At 37.6% G+C, this 18,458-nt stretch overlaps 1 non-coding gene across 1 annotated transcript; it reads left to right on the forward strand.

The window, feature by feature from the left end:
* Positions 1 to 16,185: 16,185 nt before the first annotated feature.
* On the forward strand, positions 16,186 to 16,293 carry LOC112700557 (small nucleolar RNA R71). The gene has a single exon (XR_003153463.1). It is a non-coding gene; the product is annotated as a small nucleolar RNA R71 (small nucleolar RNA).
* The last annotated feature ends 2,165 nt before the right edge of the window (positions 16,294 to 18,458 follow it).

Raw genomic sequence — 18,458 nt, forward strand, 5'->3', positions numbered from 1 at the left:
TATCGATGCAAACACGACCAAATTGCACAAAAACACGTGAATTTGGTTGATGAAATGGGAAGAAGAAATGTTGATGAACAAGGTTCTCAAGAGCAAGCTCCTCCACAAGCACCTCAAGCTCAAAAACCACCCTCCTTGGTTGATGTAATGAGAGAATTACAATCCATCAACCAAAACATCCAAAGGATTGAAGTAGAGCATGGTAGGCAACTTGAAGCACTTAATCGTCGTGTGTCTCGTGTAGATCATCGCACGGGTCGCTTGGATCGTCGTATTGATGACTTATATGAGCATTTCGGCATCCACCTACCATATGAAGAGGATACTGATGATGATGAAGACCAAGATTGATTGTCTCCTCTTCATCAAGTCACTTTTTATTGCTTTATGCTTATTTGATTATATGAATTGTTAAACTAACTCATAGTAAGCTAAGGATTTCTATTATGGTTTAAATACTTTGATATTTCCTTCATAAATAACTCAGAATAGGCTTGGTACCCCTATTTTAAGTTAATGTGCATGTCTTGATATATTTCACTTCTTTAGGGGGAATTATGCATGCTTATTATATATATAAAAAAAAGGAGGAAATCAAATTCTTTTTGAAAGGGGGAATATCTCATCCTTGAGATTAATAGAGAAATTGAACTTAAAAAAATTCATTGTTTTATGCATGCTTCTATGACACATTTCAAACTCCCTTCTTTTTGATAATGTCAAAAGGGGGAAGAAAAGTTTGAGGATATTTGAAGTTTTGAACTTTTGAAAAAGAAGAAGTTTGAGGATTTGAAAAGAAGAAATAAGTTTGCGAAACAATGATTTCAAAAAGACTTCCGCTAAGCAAAAACTTTGATATCTAAATCGTTTTCTTTGATAAACGCCCTTTAAAGGAACAAATGCACATATTTAGGGGGAACTCCTGCAAAAATTTTTTTGTGAAGTCCTCTCCAAAGCTTTCTATAAAACAAAGTGCATTATTGTTGCTTTCAAAATCATTTATAAATGCATATCCTCAAAATTGGTTTGTCATTATCAAAAAGGGGGAAATTGTAAATCATGTTGCTTGTATGTGAAGTTTGTATTCGTAAGTTTTGATGAATGACAAACCAACAAACGACATGAAAGACAAACTAACAAACAACTTGAATGAACAAGCATGTTGAAAGATCAACCAACATTCAACGTTGAGGAATGAAGAGTTGAAAGCAACACAACAGCAACAAGAAACTCAAGTCCACAACATTTGAAGACAAGTATAGTGTCTTAGGACTTAGGTAACTTCTTGTTAAAGAACCAATTGCTAAATCTCTCAACACACACTCACAAAATGTTTTGATGCACATCTTGTAATTCGATGCTAGCCAAATGGTTTAAAACTTGTTTTCAAAGGTACAAAAGCATAGGAATTGACTCCAACAAGTTTGAGATCAATCCTAAGTGTTTTAAAGTGATTTTAAGCCATTCTTTAAGGTTTGCATCGATGCACACTCGTCTTGCATCGATGCAAAGCATGCGACGACTTGTTGAATCGATGCAAAGATGTTTGCATCGATGCAACCTAGCTGAAAATTCAAATTTCAGCTTCAAAGACACATTTGCATCGATGCAAAGTGTTATGCATCGATGCAAATAATTCAAAAACATAAAAAACGGCTAGTTTTGACAAAAAGGCTCCATCCCATTAACTCCCCAACATTTCTAAGGTTTGGGGAGTCTATAAATAGATGGATTGAAGCTTTATTTTACATACTTGATTTTTTGCAAACTATATTGTTCATATTCTTTCATTCTACACATTTTTTAAGGTGTTATAATACACAAATTGAGAGAGCAATATCAATTGGTTCAATAGTGCTAAACTTGTAATCATACACTCTTCTAGAGAGTACTCATTTCATCTCAACAATTCTTTGAGAATTGTTTTCTTGTACACTTTGTAAATTGGAGTGTGATCTCCAAGGTTGAGTCAAGAGTTATAAACACTATAGTCGGTGAGGATACCAAAGAGGTATACTAAGTACTCAAGGCAAATCTTAGAGAAAGTATCTCTAAGTGGAGTGGGTTAGTATACGAGTGGTGATCATATACCGTGAGGTGTTAGAAACTAAGGACTCGGATTGTAAAAGGTTTTGCGCGAGCACCTTGAAGCTTGGCAATAGTGGAACTTCTCAATTGCGATTGAGAAAGAAAGTGGACGTAGGACAAGGATTGTGCCGAACCACTCTAAATAGCGTTTGCATCTCTCCAAACTCATCTCTTCAATATTATTGTCTTTTACCTTTGAGCAAATAAATTGTGATCGAAAAGTAGCTTCGTAAGTACTTAAGGAGTAGCTTAAGTCTGATTGGTGAAAAGCTTGATCAATTTATTTGAGTTGGTGTCTATTGGAAAGTAAAAGCTCCTTATAAATGCTTAGCAATTGAGTTAAGCTCTTGGAAAAATACTAGTACAATAACACTTTTGTATATTGTCTTTAACTTTCGCAAAAAGATTCATTGTTGTTGCAATACTCAATTCACCCCCCCTCTTGAGTAATTGTGCATAGGTTCTACAGTTTCTCAGGAGTATTTCTGCTATAGTAACTTGATCTTAACATGGATTTGTGCTTTGTTAAATGTCATAATAGATATTGCTTTCTCAAATTTTGTAGGTACAATTTGAAGCTTAGTTTGGTTAGAGATATCGCTTGATGGCACAGTTTCAAATAAAATCTAATGCATTGGTTACTTTGCAAGAGCTAAACCATTCGTCGCCATTTTTCAAGCATGGAGCATCGCTCAGAGTGACCGAAAGTGAGTGGTGTGATTCAAGTTGTACTTCTTGCGGGAATTTTCACCATAGTAATGACAGGACATATTTCAAATGATGTTGAAATTCCATGCCATTTGTGTTTTGCCATAGTTTCATTGATCTTGGCTCTTTTGTTCCTAAAACTATATTGCCTTAGTTATTTGTGAAGCATCAAATTTGAGGATGTCAGTAATGTAGCATTATTTTTGGATTAATAAAATTGATGTATGATTAGTATTTTGTATATATTTTAAATTCTTGCCACTGGCAATGATGGAGTAAATACCCATAGTCGTCCCTGAGATTCGCGTAAATACTCAATGTAATCCTCAAGATCCCAATTTTCGCATTTTAGTCCTCCAGATAGAGCTCCGAGTACTCAAAGTGGTCCCTGGACATATTTCTAGTGATGAGTCATCACCGAAGCACTGATGTGGCCTCTATTTGCCACGCTGGAGGGGTCAATAGCCATATGAGCTGGCCAATTTTCAATTTGTACCCACGTTGGTCCCTCCCTTTATATCTAACCCTAAATCCCTAAATTTTTGTAAACTTCATCTCTTCTTCTTGTTCATCGCACTCTCTTCATTCTACATCAATCAATTTCCATTGCCGAATTGAAGAATGTGGTGAATGGCAGTGAGGCTTTAATGGCAAGAATGATTGATAAGGATGGCATTGATTCTATGATGTTGAGTTGGTCGTTTGATGAAGTAGACGAGGATACAATTGATTCCCAGATGAAAAGTGACAAGTTATGACCTCACGCTAAAATATCACTGGATCGTTGCAGAAGTTGCTGTATGCTTCCTTCACTAGGACAGTTGCCTTCTTTGAAGCACTTATCAATTTCATATTTTGCAAGTCTAACAAATTTCGGTGCTGAGTTTTACTTTTACTAGAACGGTGAATCTTGTTTGGAGACACCACCATTTCCAATGCTTAAAACTCTTTCGATTTACTCAATGTGGTGATTTGTCCTACTTTGGCTTCCCTCATGAGAATGCATCCCCCCATGCAAATTAGATTTATTTGGTACTGATAGGAAGTAGGATGAGGAGTTGGATGAGTTTAGTGTAAGTGTATTTGTGAAGGTTTTTTCCTCTTTGATTCAATATTAGGAGCTTAAGTGGTAAGTCCAGATAATACTTGTTTAGTTGTGTTAATGAAACTTGTTCTGATACTTCACTATATTCTTATGAAAAGTCTCTTATTCTAAAATGGTCAAAACGTTGATGCTTTTTCAGGAAAATATTATAGATGAACTAGGTAATTAGATGAACAGTACATCCAATCATTTAGATTTTGTACAAGTGAGTTTCTGCATCTAGTTTTCTTAATCATGTTGAGGGGTTTTTGATATATACCTTTATGATTGCTGTCACTAACTAAAACACAAATCAGCAAATAAAACACAAATCCTGTGTACATTTATATTAATTGGAAAAAAATTAGCATAACCTCACCTAAAGTTGGACATATATCCACCTTTACGGTTTTCACAAATCCAACTAACCTCAATCATAAATTAAAACTTAAAACATCCACAACATATCCAAAATAACTTAATAAGTTAACTAATTAGTTGAGTTCCTAACTAATTGGGTATTTTAATTTGTTCATCATCAAACCAATAAATTAATAACAACACCTCAAGACATGTTTTAATTAGAATCAGAACAAATCATAACCAAATAACGAACACAAAATTATAATAACAAATCAGAGCCAAAATTATAATAACAAACCAGAACAAAGCAGAACCAAAATAATGAACACAAAGTTATAATAAAAAACTTGAACTAAAATTATAATAACAAATCAAGCCTTATTCTTATTTTAGAAAAAGGGAAGTTCAGAAGCATTACCTGAAGAAGAGAACCAATGCTGAGAAGAAGATGGCTGAAGCAGTGGCAGAATCTGGCAACAGCAATAGTGACGGCAAAAATGACGAACAGCATCGAAGAAGGAGGGGGTTGCTGGTGTGGGAGGAGACTTTCGGAGAGGAGAGGGCTGCCAGAGGGATGAGAGGGATAGAGAGAGTGGAGGCGAGAAGCTTAAAGAGAGAGAGAGAGAGAGAGAGAGAGAGAGATTAAATTGAAGAGGAAAAGAGTTCAAGGTTCGAAATTAGGGCACAATTACCGTCGGATTTACTGGTGGATAAATTCTACGGTAACATGTTGCAGGTTACTAAAATGCAGCATTCTACTAAATGGGTTTACCATCTGATTTTTTTGCTGGTAAACCAAACCCTAAATGCTGTGCCTATTTTTTCTATTTTTCCTCCAATTATTCCTAGCGAATTTACTGTCAAAAACAAGAATCCACCGGTAATATTTTGACATGACAAATTTCACGCCTAAACCACCGGTAAAGACGCCACGACTCTGTGACACTAAATTCGATGTTATTCAACGTTTTCCTTGTAGTGTAGTAATATGTGATTCTCTTGTATCCTATGAAGTATAGGCACTTCGTTGAGTTGTTGTATTTGTATGTCGAACATATTTTGAATATGATACTTGTCTGACAAGCGTATCTTCTGTGTCTAACTATATCTTAATAAAAAATAAAAAAATCTTCTCCAAACACGATTAGACACATCTAAATACTGTCACATATCAGCGTGTCCAACCTTATTTCTAATATATATTTTTGAAATGAGTTTTAAAATAGTATATATTATTATTTATTAAAACAAAAATATTTTAAATACTTTATATAAAAAAGATATGAAAAATAGTTAAAAAATTAATTTATATTTTAATATCAATAAAATATCAAAATATCATTACAATTTATCTAAAAATTCTTTATATTTTATATATATGTTGTGTCTCCAATGTTATCAAAATTAAAAATTCCCGTGTCTGTGTATCCTGTGTCTTATCCTGTCCCGGGTCCGTGTCAACATCCGTGCAGTATAACTTATACCCTATTTGGATCATAGTGAAGCTATTTCTTTGATCTTCATGAATCATGATTCTTACCTCCCACATTGAGAGAAATTTTCACACTAAAAATTTGGTATGTATCTAATTTCTAGTTTTGCATGCAAATTTTTCATTGGCTAAGTGTGCATTTGCTACTGCCATTAGGGGTATTTATGGGCCATGCAGGGCCAGATTTAATTAGACCCACCTAATCCTAAAAGATATCAGGTCTATTTTGATCCAATCCAAAAGTGTTCTAAAATAGACCGGGTTAAACTTTGTCAACCTGATGTAAAATTAGTGTACACGAATTTGTAAATTTTATATAGTAAATTAATAAAATTTTATTTTTAAAAACTAAATTTAATAAATATTATATCATATTTATTCCAAAATAAATTATTTTAAAACAAAAAGAATATCATATAATATAAAAAATATTAATTGAAGTATAAAAATATAATATGATATTACTAATTTCACTCTAAGATATAATTTTTTATTATAAAAAACAACTTTAGACTAAGCCAAATGACCTAAAACATAACTCGAATCAGGCCAAAAAATAACACAGGATAAAAATGGCAAATTCAAAGCCGATAAATATGTCTTGGGTCAAAATCGAGTTTCGGATTGGGTCGAATCTTAAACACCCCTAACTATCATTATTTTAATGAGTGGATATTACTATTCCTCTTGTACCTACTGATGAATTGGATTTTTGACGGTTTAGAATTTCACTAATGAAATCTCGTTGTAAAGTATAGTTTCTAAACCAAACAATAATCCTTTCATACAAAAAGTTGTTTGTCACAAGTACAAACCCCTAAAATTTATAAACCGAAGTATTCAAACCTCGGGTCATTCTCCCTAGGAATTACAATAAAGTGTCTTGTTATTGGTTTTGAGTTATTTTGGGGTTTTGGATTAGAAGCATGAAAAGTAAATGGCAATGAAAATAAACTAACAACTATAAGAGGCTCTTGGCAAGTTATGAGAATTAGAAGTCCTATCCTAGTTATCCTCCTCAATTGTGATGAGAATTGTTCATTGCTCCCACTTAGTTAACCTCTATCCATGGAGGAAAGTCAAGTGGATGAATCAATTTGATTCCCCAAGTCCTAATCAACTCCTAAAGGAAAGACTAGCTTTAGAGGCATTTAAATCAATTAGCAACTTCTAATTATCAATCAACAAAGGAATTAGATAACTCAAGAGTCACTAATTACTCTACCTAGGCCAAGAGGAACAAAATCTACACTAAAATCCAACCAAGCATTTCATCAAACACTTGGGAGGCACAAAAGAAAAGCATAGTAATTTGAGAACAAGAATAGAATCTAACAACAATTATTGCAAAGAATTAACAACAACAATCAAGGAAATCACAATTATCATGAATTACCTCAAATTGCATTATTAAAAAAACAAAGGAACAACAATCTATCCAAAACAAAATGAAGGATTACAATTATTAAAGCACATAACTAGAAAGAGGAAGAGGAGAAGATTAAGAATTGGTAAAGGAAAAGTGAATCAAAGTATGAATTAAACCTAGATCTAAGAAGAGAGATTAACCTAAACCTAATCCTAATTCTAGAGAGAAGTGAGAGCTTCTCTCTCTAAAACTAACTCTAAACTAATCCTAATTATGCTATATGATTCCTAGAGTCAATAATGATTGCCTTCCCCTTAATCCTTCATCCTTTTATTCCTTTCTCCTAGCAATTGGCGCCAAAAATGGGTTCAGAAACCCTCTCAAATCGCCAGGCATGTGTTGCTTTAATGAAGTCATGTGCGGTCATCGACGCGTGCGCGCACGGTACGCGTGCGCGTTCCTGGTCGATTTTGCAATGTGCGCGCGAGCGCCTTGTGCACGTGCGCGTGCTTGGCCGACTTTGCTTCTTTGACTTTTTATGCTTCTCTCCACTTGTATGCTTCCTTCCTTGCTTCCTTTGATCCATGCCTAGCGTATTTCAATCCTGGAATTACTAGCAAACACATCAAGGCATCTTATGGAATCAAGGAGAAATTAGAATTCATCAAAATAAGGCTTAAAAAGCATATTTTTACACTTAAGCATAAATATGGGAGAGATAACAAAACCATGCTAATTCATAGGCTAAATGTGATAAAAGGTTATCAAAATACTCTAAATTCAATACAAGATAAACCATAAAAATGGGGTTTATCAACCTCCCCACACTTAGACCTTAGCATGTCCTCATGCTAAAATAAGAAGGAACTAAGGGGTGTGACATTTATTGAATGCAACTAAACTATATGAGTCTTATCTAAATGCAACTACCTAAAGTAAATGCAAATGCTTAGTTCAAACAAATCAATTCCCAAGAGAACATGTGTAAGCACAATAATTAGGGCAATAGGAGTTAAGTCCTTCCACAATTGTATTGAATTATAAAAAAGAATTCAAACTTGCAAGAATATAGATAATACGGGTGAATACATGTAATTGAACTTTTGAACCCTCACCGGATGTGTATCCGCTCTATTCACTCAAGTGTTTAAGGGTTATTTCACTCAATTCTCTTCTATTCAAACTTTCCAAAATTTGATTTTCTTCTAACAATCAACACTTATTCAATGCATGCATACATTCATCATGAGGTCTTTCATTTAGGTTGTAATGGGGTTAGGGTCAAGGTAGAATCATTTATGGTTAAGTAGACTGGGATTTGAATCTTTGATTAGTATAGACTTCCCCACCTAACTATACAATGACCTATACAAGTTTAAACTATTCTAAATACCCATTCTTCACTTTTTTTTTCTTACATAGTCATGCATTCCATTCTTTAATTCATAACACTTATGCATTGATTCCTTTTTGTTGAATTTCACCTTGGGGCATTTTGTCCCCTTTTTATTATTTTTCTTCTTTTCTTTCTTTCTTTCTTTTCTTTTTTTTTTTCTATTCTTTTGTTTTTCTCATTTTCACTCTTATTTCTTTTTCTTTTCACTATACACAAGAACATCAATGCATAAGGTTTTATACACTTAATCAATACATGAACATGTTCCCAATTCCAAAATATGAAAGTGTACTACCCTTTTTCATCCCATCCAATGTTCCCAAGCCTCACCGACTTTTGAATAATAAACACTCTCACTAGCCTAGGCTAATCAAAGATCCAAACAAGGACTTTCATTGGTTTTCCGCCTTGGGCTTGTAATGTGCTAAAATGAGAATAAGTTGGTTAAGCATAGGCTCAAAATTGGCTAACAATGGGGAATAAAAGGTAGGCTATTTGGGTAAGTAGGCTAATGAAATAATGGCCTCAATCATACAAATGCACAAATACAAGAAATAAATGGGCATATAGAATCAAGCAAATCAAGGATCACAATCATAGAAAGAGAACAATTTCACACAAGAATGGAAAATAAGTGGTTTATAAAATGTAACCACATCAATAGGCTCAAGTCTCACAAGCTTGTGTTCTAGGCTCAATACATGCTTCACAAAGTATGAATTCAAGCAAGTTTCATCAAAAATTTTCTTTCAATCACTTGGGTTAATACCCTATATTTAAATTTCTTAAAAAATCTCAATATTTGACTAAGCATTGTTGTGATTGAAAAATTCAAAAATTTCCTCAGTTCACCTTTTCCTTTTTCGGTTAAAACCAATTTCTTATGCAAAAAGGGTGACTAAGTGTTTGCAATTCAAAGTATGAATTCTAATCACAACCACAAACTAAAAAAAAGAAAAATGTATAAAGAAAAATCTAACTAAAAGTATGGAATCTATCATCTAAAACATCTAAAGATATCCATAAGCATCAAAATGTCTAAAATCCAAAATAAGCAGTAAAAGTATCCAAAGTAAACTCAAAATGCATCAAAATATATACAAAAGATATGCAAAGTAAGGTAACTAGTAGAGTAGCCGAAAAGTTCACCGGTCCCCTCCCCACACTTGAGAACAAGCATCGTCCTCGATGCTAAACCGGAGGATCAGTGGAAGGTACAACGGTGTGCTCTGGCTCTGTCTGTGGCAGTGGGACTGGCTCCGCCTGGGTCTGCGGTGTCTCTGTGGCATCTGGGGCAGCTGGAAGGGCATCCGGCTGAGTCGGTGCCTCCGCATCCTCCTCCTGATGATCCTGCTCATCGGAGGCCGGAGAGTCGGGAAGCGGAGGTAACTCAGCACCCAGAGAAATGAGCGCCTGGTCCATCCGATCCAGTCGGCGTCTGACATGGAGTCTCTCACGCTCTAGGAACCGGAATAGACGCTGGACCAGTAGGTAAGTAGGCTCAGGGACTGAAGGTGGAGCTGTAGATGAAGATGGAACGGCTGCTGTAGAAGAGGATGGGGCTGCTGTAGGGGCTGATGGTGAAGGTGTCTCCACTACTGCTCTAGCCCTGGAACGGCGTCTAGCAGGGGGCTTCTCGTGCACCCAACCATCCCAAGGAATAGTAACCTCCCTGTCATCTGCATCAGGGGGTGGTGGTGTCACATCATCGTCCAGCCAAGGCACCTCAGCTAGGGACGCCATACTCGTGACCAAAGTAGGAAATGGAAGTAGGCCATGAATATGCGCCCGCCACATACACTGTCGGATAAGTCGAGGAAAAGAGACATCCTTCCCCTCCATAACACACCCAATCAGTAGAAGCATCTCCATCGGGATCTCAGAGAAGTGAGTAGTAGGCAAGACATAGTGGGCAAAGATCATCTGCCAAGTCTTGGCCTCTCTAGTCAAGTGAGCAAATAGCATCCCCTTAGGCTTGGTATTGTTTGCATCCGTAATCCATGTAGCATCCGGTAAACCAATGACGCTCCTAAGTGCCTCATAATCAAAAGTCATGGTATGGATAGCCATCTCTGCCTGCTGATGGGCACACATGTCATCAGGAATGTGCCGACACTGTAATGCCTCCCCAATGGCAGTCTCATTAATCATGATCTCTCTACCCCTCACCTGGACCAAATCCAAAGTCGGACGGAAGAAGTTGCAATAGAATTCTGGTGCGCGAAATTGTGAACAATACTTTTTCACAACTCTCATAATCCCCGGTCATGAACCCCAAAAACTTGGTAGCTCAATACCATGGCATTACACAACTTCGCACAACTAACCAGCAAGTGCACTGGGTCGTCCAAGTAATAAACCTTACGCGAGTAAGGGTCGATCCCACGGAGATTGTTAGTATTGAAGCAAGCTATGGTCATCTTGTAAATCTTAGTCAGGCAAAACTCAAATGGTAATGGTGATGAACGAAAATAACACAAAGGTAAAGATAGAGATACTTATGTAATTCATTGGTAGGAACTTCAGATAAGCGCATGAAGATGCCTTCCCTTCCGTCTCTCTGCTTTCCTACTGTCTTCATCCAATCCTTCTTACTCCTTTCCATGGCAAGCTTAAGCAAGGGTTTCACCGTTGTCAGTAGCTACCTCCCATCCTCTCAGTGAAAGCGATTGGATATGCTCTGTCACAGCATAGCGGAATTCATCTGTCGGTTCTCAATCAGGCCGGAATAGAATCCAGTGATTCTTTTGCGTCTGTCACTAACGCCCCGCCCTCAGGAGTTTGAAGCACGTCACAGTCATTCAATCATTGAATCCTACTCAGAATACCACAGACAAGGTTAGACCTTCCGGATTCTCTTGAATGCTGCCATCAGTTCTCGCCTATACCACGAAGACTCTGATCTCACGGAATGGTTGGCTCGTTTGTCAGACGAGCACTCGGTTGTCAGGCGATCAACCATGCATCGTGCAATCAGGAATCCAAGAGATATTCACTAGAGCCTTGATCGCTTGTAGAACAAAAGTGGTTGTCAGTCACCTTGTTCATGGGTGAGAATGATGATGAGTGTCACGGATCATCACATTCATCAAGTTGAAGAACAAGTGATATCTTAGAACAAGAACAAGCGGAATTGAATGGAAGAACAATAGTAATTGCATTAATACTCGAGGTACAGCAGAGCTCCACACCTTAATCTATGGTGTGTAGAAACTCCACCGTTGAAAATACATAAGCATGAGGTCTAGGCATGGCCGAATGGCTAGCCTCCCAAAGAGGATTCAATCATAAAAACATGATCAAAAGATCCAAAGATCGAAAGACCCGAAAAGACTCTCTAATACAATAGTCAAAGGTCCTACTTATAGAAAACTAGTAGCCTAAGGTGTACAGAAATGAGTAAATGACATAAAAATCCACTTCCGGGCCCACTTGGTGTGTGCTTGGGCTGAGCAATGAAGCATTTTCGTGTAGAGACTCTTCTTGGAGTTAAACGCCAGCTTTAGTGCCAGTTTGGGCGTTTAACTCCCATTTGGGTGCCAGTTCCAGCGTTTAACGCTGGGATTCCTGAGGGTGACTTTGAACGCCGGTTTGGGCCATCAAATCTTGGGCAAAGTATGGACTATCATATATTGCTGGAAAGCCCAGGATGTCTACTTTCCAACGCCGTTGAGAGCGCGCCAATTGGGCTTCTGTAGCTCCAGAAAATCCACTTCGAATGCAGGGAGGTCAGAATCCAACAGCATCTGCAGTCCTTTTCAGTCTCTGAATCAGATTTTTGCTCAGGTCCCTCAATTTCAGCCAGAAAATACCTGAAATCACAGAAAAACACACAAACTCATAGTAAAGTCCAGAAAAGTGAATTTTAACTAAAAACTAATAAAAATATACTAAAAACTAACTATATCATACCAAAAACATACTAAAAACAATGCCAAAAAGCATACAAATTATCCGCTCATCACAACACCAAACTTAAATTGTTGCTTGTCCTCAAGCAACTGAAAATCAAATAAGATAAAAAGAAGAGAATATGCAATGAATTCCAAAAACATCTATGAAGATCAGTATTAATTAGATGAGCGGGGCTTTTAGCTTTTTGCCTCTGAATAGTTTTGGCATCTCACTCTATCCTTTGAAATTCAGAATGATTGGCTTCTTTAGGAACTCAGAATCCAGATAGTGTTATTGATTCTCCTAGTAGAGTATGATGATTCTTGAACATAGCTACTTATTGAGTCTTGGCTGTGGCCCAAAGCACTCTGTCTTCCAGTATTACCACCGGATACATACATGCCACAGACACATAATTGGGTGAACCTTTTCAGATTGTGACTCAGCTTTGCTAAAGTCCCCAATTAGAGGTGTCCAGGGTTCTTAAGCACACTCTTATTTGCCTTGGATCACAACTTTATTTTTCTTTCTCCCCTTTTTTTCGTTTTCTTTTCTTTTTCTCTTTTTTTTTCGTTTTTTTTTTTTGAATAGAGATGCTTTTTCTTGCTTCAAGAATCATTTTATTGATTTTTCAGATCCTCAGTAACATGTCTCCTTTTTCATCATTCTTTCAAGAGCCAACATTCATGAACCACAAATTCAAGATACATATGCACTGTTTAAGCATACATTCAGAGAACAAAAATATTGCCACCACATCAAAATAATTAAACTGTTATAAAATTCAAAATTCATGCAATTCTTTCTTTTATCAATTAAGCACATTTTTATTTAAGAAAGGTGATGGATTCATAGGACATTCATAACTTTAAGGCATAGACACTAAGACACTAATGATCACAAGACACATTCATGGATAAACATAAGCATAAAAATTCGAAAAACAGAAGAATAAAGAACAAGGAAATCAAAGAACGGGTCCACCTTAGTGATGGCGGCTCTTTCTTGCTCTTGAAGATCCTATGGAGTGCTTGAGCTCCTCAATGTCTCTTCCTTGTCTTTGTTGCTCCTCCCTCATGATTCTTTGATCTTCTCTAATTTCATAGAGGATGATGGAGTGTTCTTGATGCTCCACCCTTGAGATGAATCTTCTCCATCTCCCATGACTCGGAGGTGGAAGCCTTTGCCTTCCCTTTCCTCTTTCTAGAGGTTTCTCCGGCCTTGGATGCCATAATTGGTTATGGAAAAACAAAAAGCTATGCTTTTACCACACCAAACTTAAAATGTTTGCTCGTCCTCGAGCAAAAGAAGAAAGAAGAGAGTAGAAGAAGAAGAAATGGAGGAGATGGAGAGGGCTTTGTGTTCGGCCAAAAGGGAGAAGTAGTAGTGTTTAAGGTGTGTGAACATGAAGGAGTGAAGGAGAGTTTATATAGGAGAGGGGGAGAGAGAGGTTCGGCCATTTGAGGGTGGGTTTGGGTGGGAAAGTGGTTTGAATTTGAATGGTGAGGTAGGTGGGGTTTTATGAAGGATGGATGTGAGTGGTGAAGAGAAAGATGGGATTTGATAGGTAAGGGGTTTTTGGGGAAGAGGTGTTGAGGTGATTGGTGAAGAAAAGAGAGAGTGGTAGGGTAAGTGGGGATCCTGTGGGGTCCACAGATCCTAAGGTGTCAAGGAAAAGTCATCCCTGCACCAAATGGCATTCAAAATCACGTTTTGAGCCAATTCTGGCGTTAAACGCCGGGCTGGTGCCCATTTCTGGCGTTTAACGCCAGCATCTTGCCCCTTTCTGGCGTTTAACGCCAGTCTGGTGCCCCTTTCTGGCGTTAAACGCCCAGAATGGTGCCAGACTGGGCGTTAAACGCCCACCAGCTAACCTCACTGGCGTTTAAACGCCAGTGGGTGCGTCCTCCATGGTGTGCTATTTTTCTTCCTGTTTTTCATTCTGTTTTTGCTTTTTTCATGGATTTTGTGACTTCTTATGATCATCAACCTACAAAAGACATAAAATAACAAAAGAAAATAGTTAATTATAAAACATTGGGTTGCCTCCCAACAAGCGCTTCTTTAATGTCATTAGCTTGACAGAGGACTCTCATGGAGCCTCAGAAATGCTCAGAACTGTGTTGGAACCTCCCGACACCAAACTTAGAGTTTGAATGTGGGGGTTCAACACCAAACTTAGAGTTTGGTTGTGGCCTCCCAACACCAAACTTAGAGTTTGACTGTGGGGGCTCTTTTTGGCTCTGTTTTGAGAGAAGCTCTTCATGCTTCCTCTCCATGATGACAGAGGGATATCCTTGGGCCTTAAACACCAAGGATTCTTCATTCACTTGAATGATCAACTCTCCTCTATCAACATCAATCACAGCCTTTGCTGTGGCTAGGAAGGGTCTGCCAAGGATGATGGATTCATCCATGCACTTCCCAGTCTCTAGGACTATGAAATCAGTAGGGATGTAATGGTCTTCAACCTTTACCAGAACATCTTCTACAAGTCCATAGGCTTGTTTTCTTGAGTTGTCTGCCATCTCTAGTGAGATTTTTGCAGCTTGCACCTCAAAGATCCCTAATTTCTCCATTACAGAGAGGGGCATGAGGTTTACACTTGATCCTAAGTCACACAAGGCCTTCTTGAAGGTCATGGTGCCTATGGTACAAGGTATAGAAAACTTCCCCGGATCCTACCTCTTTTGAGGCAGTTTCTGCCTAGACAAGTCATTCAGTTCTTTGGTGAGCAAAGGGGATTCATCCTCCCAAGTCTCATTTCCAAATAACTTGTCATTCAGCTTCATGATTGCTCCAAGGTATTTGGCAACTTGCTCTTCAGTGACATACTCATCCTCTTCAGAGGAAGAATACTCATCAGAGCTCATGAATGGCAGAAGTAAGTCCAATGGAATCTCTATGGTCTCAGTTTGAGCCTCAGATTCCCATGGTTCCTCATTGGGGAACTCATTGGAGGCCAGTGGACGTCCAGTGAGGTCTTCCTCAGTGGCGTTCACTGCCTCTTCTTCCTCCCAGAATTCGGCCATGTTGATGGCCTTGCACTCTCCTTTTGGATTTTCTTCTGTATTGCTTGGGAGAGTACTAGGAGGGAGTTCAGTAATTTTCTTGCTCAGCTGACCCACTTGTCCTTCCAAATTCCTAATGGAGGACCTAGTTTCAGTCATGAAACTTTGAGTGGTTTTGATTAGATCAGAGACCATGGTTGCTAAGTAAGAGGTATTCTGCTTAGAACTCTCTGTCTGTTGCTGAGAAGATGATGGAAAAGGCTTGCTATTGCTAAACCTGTTTCTTCCACCATTATTGTTATTGAAACCTTGTTGAGGTCTCTGTTGATCCTTCCATGAAAGATTTGGATGATTCCTCCATGAAGGATTGTAGGTGTTTCCATAGGGTTCTCCCATGTAATTCACCTCTTCTATTGAAGGGTTCTCAGGATCATAAGCTTCTTCCTCAGATGAAGCTTCCTTAGTACTGCTTGGTGCATTTTGCATTCCAGACAGACTTTGAGAAATCATATTGACTTGTTGAGTCAATATTTTGTTCTGAGCCAATATGGCATTCAGAGTATCAATCTCAAGAACTCCTTTCTTCTGACTAGTCCCATTGTTTACAGGATTTCTTTCAGAAGTGTACATGAATTGGTTATTTGCAACCATTTCAATCAGTTCTTGAGCCTCAGTAGGCGTCTTCTTCAGATGAAGAGATCCTCCAGAAGAGCTATCCAAGGACATCTTGGACAGTTCAGAGAGACCATCATAGAAAATACCTATGATGCTCCATTCAGAAAGCATATCAGTGGGACACTTTCTGATCAATTGTTTGTATCTTTCCCAAGCTTCATAGAGGGATTCTCCTTCCTTCTGTCTGAAGGTTTGGACTTCCACTCTAAGCTTACTCAATTTTTGAGGTGGAAAGAACTTTGCCAAGAAGGCATTGACTAGCTTTTCCCAAGAGTCCAGGCTTTCTTTAGGTTGAGAATCCAACCATGTTCTAGCCCTGTCTCTTACAGCAAAAGGGAATAGCATTAGTCTATAGACCTCAGGGTCAACCCCATTAGTCTTGACAGTGTCACAGATTTGCAAGAATTCAGCTAAAAACTGATGAGGATCTTCCAATGGAAGTCCATGGAACTTGCAATTCTGTTGCATTAGAGAAACTAATTGAGGCTTAAGCTCAAAGTTGTTTGCTCCAATGGCAGGGATAGAGATGCTTCTCCCATAGAAGTCGGGAGTAGGTGCAGTAAAGTCACCCAGCACCTTCCTTGCATTGTTGGCATTGTTGTTGTTTTCGGCTGCCATATGTTCTTCTTCTTTGAAGAATTCGGTCAGGTCCTCTAAAGAGAGTTGTGCTTTGGCTTCTCTGAGCTTTCTCTTCAAGGTCCTTTCAGGTTCAGGATCAGCCTCAACAAGAATGCCTTTGTCTTTGCTCCTGCTCATAAGAAAGAGAAGAGAACAAGAAAATGTGGAATCCTCTATGTCACAGTATAGAGATTCCTTAAGGTGTCAGAGGAAAAGAAGAGTAGAAGACAGAAGTGGAAAATTCGAACTTAACAAAGGAGATGGAGTTCGAATTTTGCATTAAGGGATAGTGTTAGTTCATAAATAGAAGGATGTGAGAAGGAGGGAAGTGATTTTCGAAAATTAAGTGAAAAATTTTGAAAACATTTTTGAAAAACATTACTTAGTTTTCGAAAATGAAAATGGAAAAGAAATCAAGTGATTTTTGAAAAAGATTTTGAAATTAGAAATCAAAAGGATTTGATTGAAAACTGTTTTGAAAAAGATGTGGTTAAGAAGATATGATTGATTTAAAGAAAATGTGATTGAGAAGATATGATTTGAAAAACATTTTAAAAAGATTTGGTTTGAAAATTAAAAACTTGACTAACAAGAAAAGATATGATTCAAACATTAAACCTTTCTCAATAGAAAAGGTAACATACTTGAAATGTTGAATCAAATCATTAATTGAGAGTAAGTATCTTTAAAAATAGAAAGAAATTGATTTTGAAAAAGATTTGATTGGAAAATTGATTTGAAAAAGATTTGATTTTGAAAAGATTTTGAAAACTTGAAAAAAAAATTGATTTGAAAACAAAATCTTCCCTTCTAGCCATCCTGGCGTTAAACGCCCAGAATGGTGCACATTCTGGCGTTTAACGCCCAAAATGCTACCCTTTTGGGTGTTAAACGCCCAACCAGGTACCCTGGCTGGCGTTTAAACGCCAGTCTGTCCTTCTTCACTGGGCGTTTTGAACGCCCAGCTTTTTCTGTGCAATTCCTCTGCTGTATGTTCTGAATCTTCAATTCTCTGTATTATTCACTTGAAAAGACACAAATTAAAAATATTTATGGATTTTTTTTATAATAAGGACAAACCAAAATGCAACAAGAATCAAATAACAATGCATGCAAGAGACCAAACTTAGCAGTTTGTATACTACTGACACTAACAAAATGAAAATGCATATGAGACACACAAAACACTCAAGTCAATTGAATTCAAAGATCAGAGCACGAAAATTATCAAGAATTACTTGAAAATCCTTAAGACACATGAATGAATGCATGCAGTTGACACCAAACTTATGATGAGACACTAGACTCAAACAAGAAATATTTTTGGATTTTATGATTTTTCTGAATTTTTTTTGTGTTTTTCGAAAATTAAGTGGAAAAAGGTATCAAAATTCTTAATGAGAATTCCAGGAATCAGTGCAATGCTAGTCTAAGACTCCGGTCCAGGAATTAGACATGGCTTCACAGCCAGCCAAGCTTTCAAAGAAAGCTTCGGTCCAAAACACTAGACATGGCCAGAGGCCAGCCAAGCCTTAGCAGATCATTGCTCCAAAAGCAAGATTTGATAAAAATCAACAAGCTCTTGTGGTGATAAGTTGAAACCTCGGTCCAATGAAATTAGACATGGCTTCTCAGCCAGCCAGATTTCAACAAATCATCATGAAACTCTAGAATTCATCTTCAAGAATTTCGAAAAAAAAAATAAATACCTAATCTAAGCAACAAGATGAACCGTCAGTTGTCCAAACTTGAACAATCCC

The sequence above is a fragment of the Arachis hypogaea genome, chromosome 6 (assembly GCF_003086295.3).
Source record: "Arachis hypogaea cultivar Tifrunner chromosome 6, arahy.Tifrunner.gnm2.J5K5, whole genome shotgun sequence".
NCBI lineage: Eukaryota > Viridiplantae > Streptophyta > Magnoliopsida > Fabales > Fabaceae > Arachis > Arachis hypogaea.